This window comes from Schistocerca americana, chromosome 4, assembly GCF_021461395.2.
Source record: "Schistocerca americana isolate TAMUIC-IGC-003095 chromosome 4, iqSchAmer2.1, whole genome shotgun sequence".
In the NCBI taxonomy this organism is placed as follows: domain Eukaryota; kingdom Metazoa; phylum Arthropoda; class Insecta; order Orthoptera; family Acrididae; genus Schistocerca; species Schistocerca americana.
Genome location: NC_060122.1, coordinates 504,050,666 through 504,065,926, shown reverse-complemented (window position 1 = coordinate 504,065,926; position 15,261 = coordinate 504,050,666). Strand labels below are relative to the sequence as shown.

The following is a 15,261-nucleotide window of genomic DNA, read 5'->3' as shown; positions in this document are numbered from 1 at the left end:
CTCAGATTGTTATTGGGCACTGGCTTTCCATCTCAGCCATCACTTTCTGTTTTACCCACGACACTGTGCAGGGACCTTACGGGGAACTACGGTATTTTCATGTCAGGCTGCTTTCGCTGATCTGTCTCTTTCCTCCCTCTCCTCGTTGCCCATGTGTCCATGTACCCAGCAGAAGGTCACCTCTTACCGCCTTAGTCATGTGCCACGTTTTTAAGGCTTTAGTGTACGATCTGCAAATGGGAGGAAGATGAGGTTTAGCGTTCTCGTAGAGAACTGGGTTGTTAGAGACGGAGCACGAAGAAGGAAACTGGCTGTTTCCTTTTGAAGGCACTGTCTCGGCAACTGACTCAAGCTATTTATGGGAACTACGAAAACCTAAATGCCGGTAGCCTGATGGGGATGAATCGCGGTCGTCTGAATACAAGTCCATCGTGTTATGACCCCACTCGATCTGCAGATGCTAGCGGACTTATCTCGTTTCGTACAGGCTACATGATCAAAAGTATCTGGACGCCTATTAGTAAACACTAGTATGAGGTGTAGCCTCCCTTCGCCTCTGTGAAGGCTTGGCTGTTGGGGAATGTCCGTGGAAGAATGACAGTCATTCTTCCTCGAGAGCTAATAATAATGTTGTGTGACTAGGGCCTCCCGTCGGTTAGATCGTTCGCCGGGTGCAAGTCTTTCGATTTGACGCCACTTCGGCGACTTGCGCGTCGATGGGGATGAAATGATGATGATGATTAGGACAACACAACACCCAGTCCCTGAGCGGAGAAAATCTCCGACCCAGCCGGGAATCGAACCCGGGCCCTTAGGATTGACTTTCTGTCACACTGACCACGCAGCTATCGGGGGCGGACTCCTCAAGAGCTGAAACCAGAAAATGTGACATTGGACACTGACATCTCGAGCCAAGTCGACGATCTAACTAATTGCAAAGGTGCTCCATTGGATTCATGTCGTGACTCTGGGTGGGCCAGTCCATTTCAGGTATGTCACTGACGGCAAACCAGTGCTTCACAAATGCTGCTTTATACCAGCGTACATTGCCATGCCGATACAAACATTTATTATTTCCCTGTTTTTCCTTTACTGTACACAGTACTTAACGGTTCTTAAGCGGAGTAATGGGACCGAACGGTAACCATGAAGGACTCCCTTGTACCATAACGCCACCACCTCCGTATTTCTCTGTTGATGCTACACATGACGGTAGGTAATGTCCTCTAGGCATTCACCGTAGCCAAACGCTTACATTAGATGTCCACAGCTTATAGCGTGACTCGTCACTCCAAATCACTCGTTTCTAGTCATCCTCTGCCTAGTGACATCGCTCTTTACACCACCTTAAGCATCGCTTAGCACTGACCGCAATACTGTACGGTTTACCGTTCTACCTCATTCTTTATCTCCTTACGCACAGTCATCGCGCTAACTAGATTGCTGCTAGCACTTCGGAAATTATGAATGATTCCTTCCGCTTCGGCTTATTTCATCAATTTTTTTAGAACCACTCTCTGCGATGCTCGACGAACCCTGGCCGTCAGTAGACGAGGTGTGCCTACTCTGAATTCAGCTGTTGTTCTTTTTCCGCGATTCCGCTTCGCAATCACATCGCCAACAGTCGACTTTCGCAGTTAGAAGAGATCTGCTACTCAGGTGATATCCAATGACCAGTCTATGTTCGAAGCCACTGAGCTCTCCTGATCGTCCTATTCTACTGTTAATTTTTTTCAGCTGACAACGTAATACTTCCCGCCTTCTTTCACATTACCACGTCCACCTATCGTAACACTTAGTGGTAAATTCCACGTTACACAGGAGTATCCAGATAATTTTGTGCAGGTAGAACATGTTTGTGTCATGGTAAAAACCAGGCCGGATTGAAGGAAAACATTGAAGCAATCCAGAGGTGGGCTGCTAGAATTGTTACCGGTAGGCTCGAACAACACGTAAGCGTTACGGAGATGCTTCGGGAACTCAAATCAGAATCCTTGGAGGAAAGGCGACGTTCCTTTCGAGAAACACTATTGAGAAAATTTAAAGAACCGACATCTGAAGCTGACTGAAAAACGAATCTACTGCTGCCAACATACATTTCGCCTAAGGACCACGAAGATAAGATACGAGAAATCAGGGCTCATATGGAGGCATACAGACAGTCGTTTTCCCCTCGGCCTATTTGTGAGTAGAACAGGAAAGGAAAGGACTAATAGTGGTATAGGGTACCCTCCACCACGCACCATACGGTGGATTGCAGAGTATGTGGATATAGATATAACAAGATATCTGTGAACTATCTCACCTCTCCGCCAACTGTCAATCTAATTTTTCTTCAAATGTTTTTCCACTATCGTACGTGCTTGGTACTTATTTCTCTATCCATCTAGGCTTTAAAAATCGTAGTATTTACGTAATAGATGCAAGAACAACGTAAGAACTTTTCCAAGGCACCTGCATATTCGTGTTTCATATTAATATTCAGTTCTGTTAACACTCTGAACGTTCGACGTAGCCGGCCGTGGTGGCCGACCGGTTCTAGGCGCTTCAGTCTGGAACCGCGCTACCGCTACGGTCGCAGGTTCGAATCCTGCCTCGGGCATGGATGTGTGTATGTCCTTAGGTTGGTTTGGTTTAAGTAGGTCTAAGTCTAGGGGACTGATGACCTCAGAAGTTAAGTCCCATAGTGCTCAGAGCCATTTGAACCGTTCGACGTAAGCACCAGGAAATTCTTTGTATTTGACATGTTTTTTAATTTGGACCAATCTATTTCAGAATTTATGATACATTACTATGACTGTAATATGCTTTAACGTTACATACGTCCATCCTGCAGCTGCTATCCCTTCAGGGAAGTTCGGCAACTATGTTTCTCTGGTAAAAAATATTCTAAATGGATTTCAGACACACAAATAGAAATTGTATTTTATATAAATGCGTGGTGTCTGCTCTTGTGGACATGTCCGAAAGCACAGACAGCATGCATTCATAAAACTGATTCGTCTCGATAGGCAATGAATCCACAGCCTTCAGTGCAGGTGCACATTTACGTTCGACCTCCAGTGGAAATCTAAAACTAGCGAGCATGGAGCACATGGAGGAGGACTGAGGATAGGTGGCGCTAGGTGGGAATATAAGTCGGCCGGAGAGCCTCCCGAAATAGTGCGAGCATTTGCGATAAACACTGTATTCACGTGCGCAGCGGTTAATGCAACTTCCTAGCAAGCAGGAGATCCCAGGTTCGAGTCCCGGTCCCGCACACATTTTCACTCGTCGCCGCTGATTCCGCACAAACCCCCGATGCAGCTCATAAGTTCCTTCACTTTCGTTTCCTTTTTCCCCCCGCCCTTTTCCCTTCAGTTTACGTAATAAGAAACTGTACGTGATTGTATAAACGTGATTCTGAAAGTGAAGAAAAAATGAAAACAAAAACATACAAATTGAGTGAAACGTCTGAAAAATGTCAGTGAAGAAGAGACGAGGAAATATTCGTTAAGTTAGCCATGAACGCTAGAAATGTGATCTGCACCATTGCATGCACAGTGTACCCCTCCAACAGTTTCAATTAACGTCTATTTCGTTACGTGATGGCCACATCACGTGACACAGTCTGAGCATCAATTAACATTAACGTGTGTAACAGTTTCACGTGATGACGCCCATGGACGTGCTTGTCTGCAAACATGCTTGGAAATGGCTTCTTGGCTCACGCTGTTTTCGTCATATGCAGTTCCAGCGGTTGTTAGCCCTGAGACTTACCTTAACTGGAAAAAGAGAACTAAGAATTCGACTCCTCATCAGTGACAATGTGGTCTATGGGAATAACAGATAAATTAAAAGCATCAACAACCACCAAAGCTTTTGCTATATATAGTCTGGGCTGTTTAAACTGTCGCTGAACAGTTGTAAACGATCTCAGGGAACTAAGACTGGAGTTTCATGATTTGAAGGTGGGCGATAGTTTGGTCACATAAAATCGTGTTAGCTCTAGAGAAGGGGCAGATATCCTGCTCGGTTTCAGAGCTTTTGAAAAATCCGAATTAATAGATAACAGCACCGAAGGAGGTGTGCTCAACACCTAAAATCAATAAATAGTGTGCCTTTCCCTTGCGAGCAGTGTCCAAGCTGTTGAGGCCCAATTCCATGTAATGTACTGGAAGCTGCGATCGATGGAACCTGCTAAGCAGCTTTGGCGTATCCCCTTCCAGTGAAAGAATCGATAGGAAGTGCCCCAATACTTCCCCACCCACCTCTCCTTCCTCGCCCTAGACACTGACCTTTGACACCGTTTTCCCCTCCAGCGAAAGAATTCTCCAGTGTGTGGAGGATCCAGTTTGCATATGAAAAGACAGCTCGCGATTTTGCAAGGAATTTTCCCAGTCCCTTAATCAATGACAATGGAAGAGTAGCACGTGCACTAAATTCTTATCGCCGTCATATTTTAAGTGTGTTCGAACGTATGCCGGCGGCGCTACACACAACTCGATATTTGTAACCTGTCGCCATCCGCAATGCAATTTCTAAAGATGCTCGCGTTGGTTGATGAAAGAGGTCAAAACAAAGAAAAAGTGATATGCGACTTGTGGCTGCTCACCAATTTTAATCAGTTAGGTCTTCCAATTTACCGAACCATAATAACATGTTTTTAATATCTTTAAAATCTGTTGTAGATTTTGTACCACACAGCCAGGCATATCAGTTAAATTAAGGCACCAGAACGTACAACGTATATTGGCTAATAGGAAATCCAATCACAGACACTTGCTGTGATATTTCAAAAATACGCTCTAAGATAAGAAGAAAAGAAAAGAAGAGAAAAAAAGGCGCAACACGAAGGGGTTAAGCAAATTGGTCACAGATTGATGTGCATACAGGTATCGAGGGAGTACATAAAACTGTAAACTTTGACGGCCGAGGGATGAATGAATGGCGCTGCAGCACAATTTCATCGCATAGCTGGCAAGGATAGTCAACAGGGGACATATCGATATCAAGGCATAAAGTCTTTGCGAATTTCATTCCGTTCCGCGTACTCGGTTGGACAATAACTATGTCTCGCAGACTTGGTCATGAACAATATACGCAGATATGAGCACTTGGAGTACATGTAGTTGGGATCAATGAAGCTGGTTGGAGTAATTGGCGAATCGCTCGACATTTGAGTAGGAGCGACGCCACAATTCAATGATGTTGGTGGCAGTGGGTTAACCATGGCAGGAAGCGGTCGACCAAGAGAGACGACAGAATGGGAGGCTCGAGCAATTGTCCGACAGGCACTCAGAACCACAGATTCATCATTTTCATTGTCCGACGTGTAATTGCTCCTTCAGTAAACAAAATGGTCATTTATAGGCGGCTCACAGAAAGGTGGCTGAGTTCACGGCGCCCCCTGCGCCTACTGCCATTGAGCCTTGTACACCAACAACCCCGTTTGCAGTGGTATTTGACCTCTAATCACACTGACTGGAGTAGAAGTGTCTCCAGTGATGAGTCCCGCTTCGAAATGAGCACTATGATCAGCGAAGACGTGTCTAGAGACCTCCGACAGCAGAGGTATACCAACCGGAATGTCGCCTGCCATATGGCCGACAACCTGACACAACCCCTTTGGTTGTCATTCGAGGCAATCTTACAGCAGAGTAGTACGTCGACTGTATTCTCTGCCGCGTTTTGTTGCCCTTCGTGGCTAGCCATCCTGGGTTTACAGTTCAGCGAGATAGTATTCGCCCGCACGCGGTGAGAATTTCTACTGCTTGTCTTTGTGCTTGCCAAACTCTACTTTGGCCTGCAAGGTCGCCTGATCTCTCCCCAACTGAGAACGTTTGGAGCAATATGGGCTGGACCATCCAACACTCAATGGATTTTGGCTATCTAATGAAACAGAATAACCGCTTGCACAAGAGCCGGAGGTGGGCAAATGTATTACTGACTTGCTGCATTTGTGAAGCTCTTTCTCTCGAATACACAGCTCTATTTTTCTGAAATTGTAATCACTTATTTGCCTGTACATGTACAACACACTGACCGATTTTGTTCCCCTTCGGATAATTCCTTCGTGGTCTGTCTTTTTTTCTTATAGTGTATTACACCGTTTGCCGCTGTTGTTATTTCAACTGGTAATGTCAGATATCTCTTGGTTTTAAACATTTCCTGTAACTTTGTATTTTCAGACAGTGATGTTTTTTTTTCGTGTGACTAGTCAATGTCAAAAATTGCTAAAATAATCAGATTAAGAGCAGCCGACCAGTTGCAAAGGATAAAGTAATCTTTACCTAGGTTTCAATAGATATAAATCTATCTTCTTCAGAAGACGGCAGTATTACATTAATATGAAGCGATATGTCCTTATCGTTTTTACAAACATCTGCCTAGTTTCATTAGTCAAATAAAACATAGCCCTAAGAACAGGGTTTGTCAGATAAATAAAATAGGTACATGGAAGTTGGAGAGCGCTCTCCAACTTCCATGTACCTATTTTATTTATCTGACAAACCCTGTTCTTAGGGCTATGTTTTATTTGACTAATGAAACTAGGCAGATGTTTGTAAAAACGATAAGGACATATCGCTTCATATTAATGTAATACTGCCGTCTTCTGAAGAAGATAGATTTATATCTATTGAAACCTAGGTAAAGATTACTTTATCCTTTGCAACTGGTCGGCTGCTCTTAATCTGATTACGTGGAACCGTTGCTGTAGCGCAGCTATGTTTAAAGTACTCGAATTGCTAAAATGTTGATATAGGAAGTATTCACATGTAACAGAACGTTATCCGCTTGCCTGCAGGAAACTTACCACCATCACTCTGACTCTGAGAAAGATCGAACCATTGGGATGAGGCACATTGGAACGTCATACCGTCAGAGCGCACACAAAGTTGACTGTAGCGCAATGGCTGCAGAAGGAGTGGTGGCGAGATGGTCTAAAAACAACAACGTGGCAAGAAGAATAGGCACACGCCCTTCCAGAAGAGCTACGCCACGAGAAGACCATAAGATTGCTCGACTGGCTCTGGCGATCAGACAGATGACAACAGCTGAAATCTGGGGAGAGGTTACAGGTGCAGTGTCACCACAATCCCTGGCGAACATATTACTAGAAACTCAGATGAGGTCACGAGTTGCTACGCGCCCTTTACCGCTCCAGCCATCCCACTGGAAAAGGACTTGCATGGTGTGCAGCCAGTCAACTAGGACATATAGTGCCACTCTGTCGTGTCCAGCGACGAATCTCGCACCCATACACCTCGTCACAAAAGCAGCGATTCTGGAACCAAGACCTTTCCAGCTTCTCGAATCATGGTGTGGAGAGCTATTCGATATAACAACATGACTGATATGGTAATCATTGAAGTGGGAGTGAATGGTCACCAGTATGTGGCAAGACTGGTAAATCCTGTTGTCACACTATTCATGACCAACATAAAAAGTGGCATATTTCGGCACGGTAATGGAAGACCCTACACTGCAGTTTACACCATAAACGCCTTGAATGTACGGATTCTTAACTGGACTGCCACATCCCCTGATTTGTCAATCATAGAGCATGACTAGAATGCGATAGCAAGACGCGTACTTTCATTCCAGCCTCCAGCCAGGAATTTTCATGAACTGACAACATATGTTTAGGAGATGCGAAGAAATGCCTTAAGGTGACATTTATACATGTAGTCCCAGGAGGAGTGGTCAACATTTAGGGATACGACGAAACGATCATTAGAAGCAAAAAAGGATAGTAAACATGGGCTCTAAAAAGCATGCCTGAAGAGCTTTGGGCACTTCATCTTTGCCATTGTGAAATATCTCTTCTATTGAACAAGTGCTCGTAACTTTTAAGCTACGCATTTTAGAGCCCTTGTTTGCTCGACAATTTTTTCTTGGTTTGGTCCACATTGCCTCATGTCAAAAAGTGGAAAGCAAAAGCTTGCAGTAGAAGAGATTTGTTTCGTGGTATCGAAGGTGAAGTGCTCCTAGTTCTTAAAATATACATTTTTCAGCCCATATTTGCTAGACTTTTTTCCTTCGAATGACCATTCCCGTAAGATCCCTCAATCTTGATCATTCCTCCTGGGACACTCTCTATATGTGTCATAGGAATGATGATGATGATGATGATGATGATGATGATGATCATCATCATCATCATGATCATCTCTGAATGGAATAAAATTTTAATAATTTATTATCCGTTAAATAACGAACGTCTCCATACTTTTGATAAAAACCGGGTTGGGGATCCGTGATGTACCACTTTATATTACCGTCGACAAATCTCATACAAACCATTCTTTATCAGCTAATAACAGTGTAGATAGTGCGTACGTATTATAAAGTTTTGATATTTGTATGTTTGGTGATTAATAAACGTAATTTTTCAGTATTTTTAATTTTTATGCTTGAAGGAAATTATTCTTTATTTCATCCTCCTCCCCCCCCCCCCCCCCCCGTCTCTTCTCCAAAATTAAAAGTTTCCCCTAGTTCAGATCCTAGCTACGCTCTTAAAAATATTCTACTCAATAGACTCTCCCTTCCCTGTCCGTGATATGAAAATGTAATCAACACTGCTGAATTCTTCATTCTCTTCTGTTCTACTGTTGTACCTCTCTGCTTTTGACTTCCACAACACTTCGAAACATTGTCAACAGTCTACCTTGGGTTTACTTTATTTCGGTTGAAGACGTTCGAGATCTTAGCGATATTTGCGGGCGGATGGTCAGTTTTAAAACCGTAGGACGGGAAGGACACTTCCCTTTAATATCGGGGCGAGGTGCTGCTGACTTCAGCGAGTTCGTACGCCTCTCGTCAGTTGCGCAGGACGGTGATGGATAGCAGCAAGAGAGCTCGGTTCAATAATTGCAGGCTCGCTTCACGTAAGGGGAGATGAGCGCTCGTTCCATCATCAGCCTGCCAGCTGGCTCTGCTGTTAATACGTCATTAGCGCCTCGCGCCGCTACCTGCCAGGTGCGAAGGAAGCCTGTCTCCCATTGTTCCGTAGCCTCGTCAATGTTCCACTTCGGTACTTTCAAGACACACCTGAATGATGCATAACTAACTTGCTCTGTGCCTCATTTCCCCTGAAGAGAATACTCACGAAACTGTGCACTGAGCATTATATCTTTAATTTTCATGACTTATGAGCAGGCCCGTATTTACGATATATAGGGTGTTTCCGTAAAAGCATGCAAAAATTTAATCGGACGTAGAGAATGCTCGACTAAACAATTTGAGGTAGGGAGCCTGGGGTCGGAGAAGCTAGTTAAGGAGATAATAGGAATAAAATCACATTAATGTGTACTTCTTTATTTACATTAGTTGGTTACAATTAACAGCAAATACCATCACTGACACAATGAACGTACTGTTTGTACTATATTTTACAAAACGTGCTGAAACTGACGGCCATCAGCCTCAATAAAAGAGTGACATCGGCGGACAGGATCCCGACGCACACTAGTGACTTTAGCTATTCCCATAGGAAATAATCCAAGAAGATTCAGGTCAGATGACCTCTCAAGCCATGGAATAGGATCTTCCCTTCCAATACAGCGACCAGGAAACACAGCATTGAGATGGTTGTGGACATCCACACTGAAGTGAGGCGGTGCACGTCATTTTGTATCCACATCCTCTCACGAACGGCCAAGGGTGTGTTCTCCAACAATTCAGGTAGAACTCTTTGAACGAACCCCAAGTACATGTGGCCATTCAGACAGCCAGGTAGAAGATATCGCCCAGTGAAAGAGTCGTCCTTGTTTCCTTGCAGAAAATAAGGGATGTACATGCGAATGAAGAGCATAGTATGCGTAAACTTGTACGCATGTTAGTTGTACATAAGCTGGAAAACAGTAACGCTAGACAAAGCGATAGACAAGATTACTTTCATATCCCCTTAAGCTGGCTTCTCCTCAGGCCGGCCGGGGTGGTCGAGCGGTTCTGGGCGCTACAGTCTGGAACCGCGCGATGGCTACGGTCGCAGGCTTGAATCCTGCCTCGGGCATGGATGTGTGTGATGTCCTTAGGTTAGTTAGGTTTAAGAAGTTCTAAGTTCTAGGCGACTGATGTCCTCACATGTTAAGTCCCATAGTGCTCAGAGCAATTTGAACCATTTTTGAGCCTACCCCAGGTTCCCGACCTCAAATCGTTCAGTGGAGCATACTCTGTGTTCTATTAAATTTTTCCACGCTCTTATGGAGACACCCTGTGCAGACCGCTAGGCTCAACCTGTGCTGCGTACACGACCAGCACTTTTGTGATCACTGACCCGAAAAAATAGCGTTTCAGAACGGTTCTCGAATTCAGCACCTATAATATAGCATTTAAGAGGTATTGGTGAATAGTATAAAATTTTACTATGCAATTGGAAGACCCCACGGAAAAAAACGGGGCAAGTGCACTTATTTAGAAAATGAGTTTATGGCAAATTCCGATGGTCAGCTGCCGTTAATACAAAGCAGTTAAAATGACTTTCAAGTAACGTAGCAATGCCCCAAGACACAAAGGGTTTTACTTTTAGTAGTAACGGAAAGAACGTCCTAAGTCGGTTTTCTCGTTGCGGCTGTAAAAATGATTGGCTGAATTTCTTACTCTGTGTTGTTTCTTAGAGTTATAGTGTTTAGTTTGAAGTGAGGTAGTAGCGTGGTTCTCCTACGATCTTGATAATGTGTGGATCATCTGTTAATCAGTCAGCTAAAAAGAGAAAAAAATATGGCAGGATAAATAATGGTTTAAATGGCTCTGAGCACTATGGGACTTATCATCTGAGATCATCAGTCCCTTAGAACTTAGAACTACTTAAACCTAACTAACCTAAGGAGATGATACACATCCATGCCCGAGGCAGGATTCGAACCTGCGACCGTAGCAGTCGCGCGGTTCCGGATTTCGCGCCTAGAGCCGCTCGGCCACCGCGGCCGGCAATAAATAATGTTCGTAGGGATCTTAGAGCAATTTCTCATGAGTTAGGCAGTGATAACAAATGCTCATTGTTTGCTCGTTTCAAACAAACGAACCGCACGTAAGAGGACAGCTTATCAGTTAGTCAGTTGACTGGAATGACAAATCTTCCTATTTTCCAGCTCAATTTCGGAAATATTAATTGCCCGCAGAAGGCCTAGGCATGAGGATTCCAGTGCCAGAGATTGATCTTTACAATACCTTGTAAGAAACAAACGAAATGGTACCATGACTCAAATTCCTGTTTATCAAAAGGTCTTCATTACTTTGCATGGAATTATCGTTCTGCTTTTTCATCATTCATCAAATGTCCAAAAGTGATGCAATATTTCACACTTACACTGAAGATTGAGGAAATAAAGGAGCGAATGAAATTACAATTTTTTGCGCTATTATGTGAGTGAAATCTTTGATCCAAAAGTAAGGCTTCTTGTAATAGTCTGTGATTCGTACTCAGGACAGAATAAGAACTATATTGTGTTCATATACCATCAGTATCTCGCCCACACCATTAAGAGATTAGATAGGGTCAAAACAGTATTTCTAATAAGAGGACACTCTAACATGGAATGTGATAAAAACTTCGGTTTCATAAAAAATGAGAGTTACAGCTGAGTAACCAAAATGCTTTCGAAACAGCGAGAGTGAATCTAGGGTCTTACAAAGTCATTCCTGTTCAACAAGAAAGTAAACCGGACTGAACGGCCTTTTACCGTCGCACGAGAAGTGAAACATGAGGGCGCAGAATGTCCGTGACGATTCTTTGTGACGTCAGTTCCCTCAATCACTACCAACTGTGAGCTGAGCTCATGGGACCTCTCCCCAGGCCGCCACCATACTCGTCGAGGATAGTCATCCGGGACAGTGCAGAACTACAATTCGTTGCGAACGCAATACGACGCCATTCATCAGCAGTCTTTGCTCGCCGGTCACGTCACCACTCCAAGCGCAGTCGTTTGTTTTGTGATGTTAACGGCAGCCTACACGTGGGACGGTAATCCCCTAGTCCAGCTGCTGCTAGTCTCCGACCAATGGTGCCAAGGTGTCAGAATGTTGCAGGGAGTCCATTACTTGTTGTCAAGTGGGAGGCGCAGATTCGAAGGGGTTAGGATGTACTTGATGCCCAATACGCCGATCCTCCCTTTTGGTGGTCGAACGTGTCGACCGGAACCTTGAGGATGAGTTGCCAGTCCAACATCGGACCACTGTCACATCTGGTTGCCTAACAAATGTGGATATTGCACGATTCGACCACCCGGACGTACGCTGACCCATACTGATAATGCTCTCTCACATTGTACGCGGCATCTCCATGACGTCCACAGTGATCACTCAACATCTGACGCTGTTCACCACCCTTGCACGCCCTCTGGTGACGGTTATAATTGTCACAAAGAATTGCAACTCTAACTCGTCCATGTGTACGTGTGCGAATTACGTCGCCTTCTGGATGCTTACTTTTATGCCAGGTAGCGACTTTTTCTTTAAAAAGTTGCGATTGATGTCCTTGCATAAAAGACTATTTCAGAGTTAAAAATAACGTTTTGTAGCTTCAAGGAAACGGGTTCGTTAGGTTAATGCAACATACCAAAAGGAATTTGTCAACCAAGCAGCTTTTACCTGTATTTAATTCAAAATCGAAAAATAATTATTCTTAAACTGAAAGCTTTGAATAATTTTATAGGTTAATTGGTTTGTACCTGCACTTCATACAAATGAAGATACTTATAAAATCTTCGTAACTTACATGCGACTGATTAAAACGTCATCGTCTGGATAAAACAGATTACCTATATCGAGATTTTTCGACCTCTTTCCTCGGCTGTGTTACTTTAGTTGGCTTCATTATGTTTCCGATGTGATAATGAAGCGGTGTAAGGAGCGTAAACATTAGACTATTGAACTCTGGAAAAAAGTTGTGTGGAGTGACGAATCACGGTACACAATGTGGGGATCCGATGGCAGGGTGTGGGTGTGGCGAATGCCCGGTGAACGTCATCTGCTAGCATGTGTAGTGCCAACAACAAAATTCGGAGGCGTTGGTGTTATGGTGAGGTCGTGTTTTTCATGGAGCGGGCTTGCACCCCCTTGTTGTTTTGCGTGCCACTATCACACAACAGGCCTACAATGATATTTTAAGCACCTTCTTGCTTCCCACTGTTGAAGAGCAATTCGGGGTTGGCGATAGCATATTTCAGCACAATCGAGCACCAGTTCATAATGCACGGCCTGTGGCGGAGTGGTTACACGACAATAACATCCTGTAATGGACTGACCTGCACAGAGTCCTGACCAGAATCCTATAGAACACCTTTGGGATGTTTTGGAAAGCCGACTTTGTTCCAGGCCTCACCGACCGACGCCGATACCTCTCCTCAGTGCAGCACTCCATGAAGAATGGGCTGTCATTCCCCAAGAAACCCCCCAGCACGTGACTGAACGTATGTCTGCGAGAGTGGAAGCTGTCATCAAGTCTAAGGGTGGACCAACATGATATTGAATTCCATCATTACCGATGGATGGCGCCACGAACTTGTAAGTCATTTTCAGCCAAGTGTTCTGATACTTTTCATCACATTGTGTATACTCCGCAAGGCATCTTACGGTTTGTGGTGGAAGGTACTGGTGTACCACGGTCAATTCACCCTTTTCCTGTTCCAGTCCCGTATGGTCTGCGGGAAAAACGATAGCTGGTGAGCCTTCGTATTGGTTCGAATATCTCTGATTTTATCTTTGTAGTCTTCTTGCGAGATACACGTAGGAGGAAGCAATATATTGATTGGCTCTTCTAGGAATGTACGCTCTCGAAACTTTAGCAGTAGACCATACTTTGATGCAAAACGCCTTACTTGCAGCGTCTACAATTAGAGTTAGCTGAGCATCCTCGTCACGCTTCTGCCTTACTAAATGAACTTGTAACGAAACGCGCTGCTTTTCTTTGGATTGTCTACGCTTCCTCTATCAATACCATCTGGTACGCATACTAGATTGACGAGTAGTATACAATATTGGTCAAACGAGTGTTTTGTAAGCCACTCCCTTTGTCGATAGACTACATACTGAGTATTCTTCCAATGAATCTGTCCTGCATCCACTTTACACGCCACTATTGCTATATGGTCGTTCCGCTTCAGATCACTCCAGACGCATACTTCTATATATTTTATGGAAGTAACTACTTCCAGTGATTGTTGTGCAATCGTGTGATCCATACATATTATAAAAATGGATGTATGCATGTGTATATGTATGTTCCACATCTCCTAGTAACCCACTGAACCGATCTCAACCAAACTTGGTACACACATCAGACAACAGTCTCTGTTGGGTAAGTAGCACCTACGTGTCGTAGTTCAGGAGATATGAAATAATAAACAACGAGATCCAAACAATTACAGAGGCATTTCGCTAGTACCAGTTACATACAAAATTTTCTCTAAGGTGCTATTAAACAGACTAGAACCACAAGCAGATCTGCAAATTGGGGAATACCAGGCAGGCTTCAGAAAAGGGAGATCATGCATCGAACAGATCTGGAACTTGAGAACACTTTTGAAAGTCAGACAGGCAAGAAACACTGTAGTTACCTTTGTGGACTTTAAAAAAGCATATGATTCCATAGACAGACAGACACTCTTTGACGTACTGGAAGAATATGGTATCGACAGAAAAACCAGGGCACTTATACAACAGACGCTTACAGACACTACCTCCAAGATTAAGTTCATGGAAGAAATTTCGGAACCCTTCCACATACACACAGGTGTCCGACAAGGAGACGGGCTCTCACCAATCCTGTTCAACATGGTGTTAGACAAAATTATCAAGCAGTGGGAGGAACAAGTTAAAGGAATACAGCTGGGAAGAACACGTGAAACCAAAACAATCATAAAATGTCTGGCATTTGCAGATGATATAGCCATACTCAGCAATAATACACAGGAGGCAAAGGAAGCACTGGAATGCTTGCATGAAGTAGCTGCCAAAACAGGTCTGCAGGTATCTTACGAGAAGACACAATATATGGAACGACAGACCAACAATGTACACACCATGCATACGGTATATGGATCCGTAGAAAGAGTCGAAAAATTTAAGTATTTAGGGGAGTACATACAAATGGGAGGATCAAACAAGGCGGCTAACATGGAACGAACGAAGAAACTCCAGAAGGCATACAAACTCACATGGTCACATTATAATAAGAAAAGCATATCGAGGCAGGCCAAACTTAGGCACTACAAAACAGTTGTATTACCAGAAGCATTGTACGCGTCAGAAACAACCACAATTGGAGCATCAGGCATC

The 15,261-nt window shown here is 43.9% G+C and overlaps 1 long non-coding RNA gene across 1 annotated transcript in view; it reads left to right on the top strand.

The window, feature by feature from the left end:
* LOC124614015 overlaps positions 1 to 7,234 on the top strand; it is a 96,021-nt gene extending 88,787 nt beyond the window's left edge. The window contains exon 3 of the long non-coding RNA XR_006979677.1: positions 6,788 to 7,234. This is a non-coding gene — a long non-coding RNA (uncharacterized LOC124614015). The remainder of the gene's footprint in view (positions 1 to 6,787) is intronic.
* The last annotated feature ends 8,027 nt before the right edge of the window (positions 7,235 to 15,261 follow it).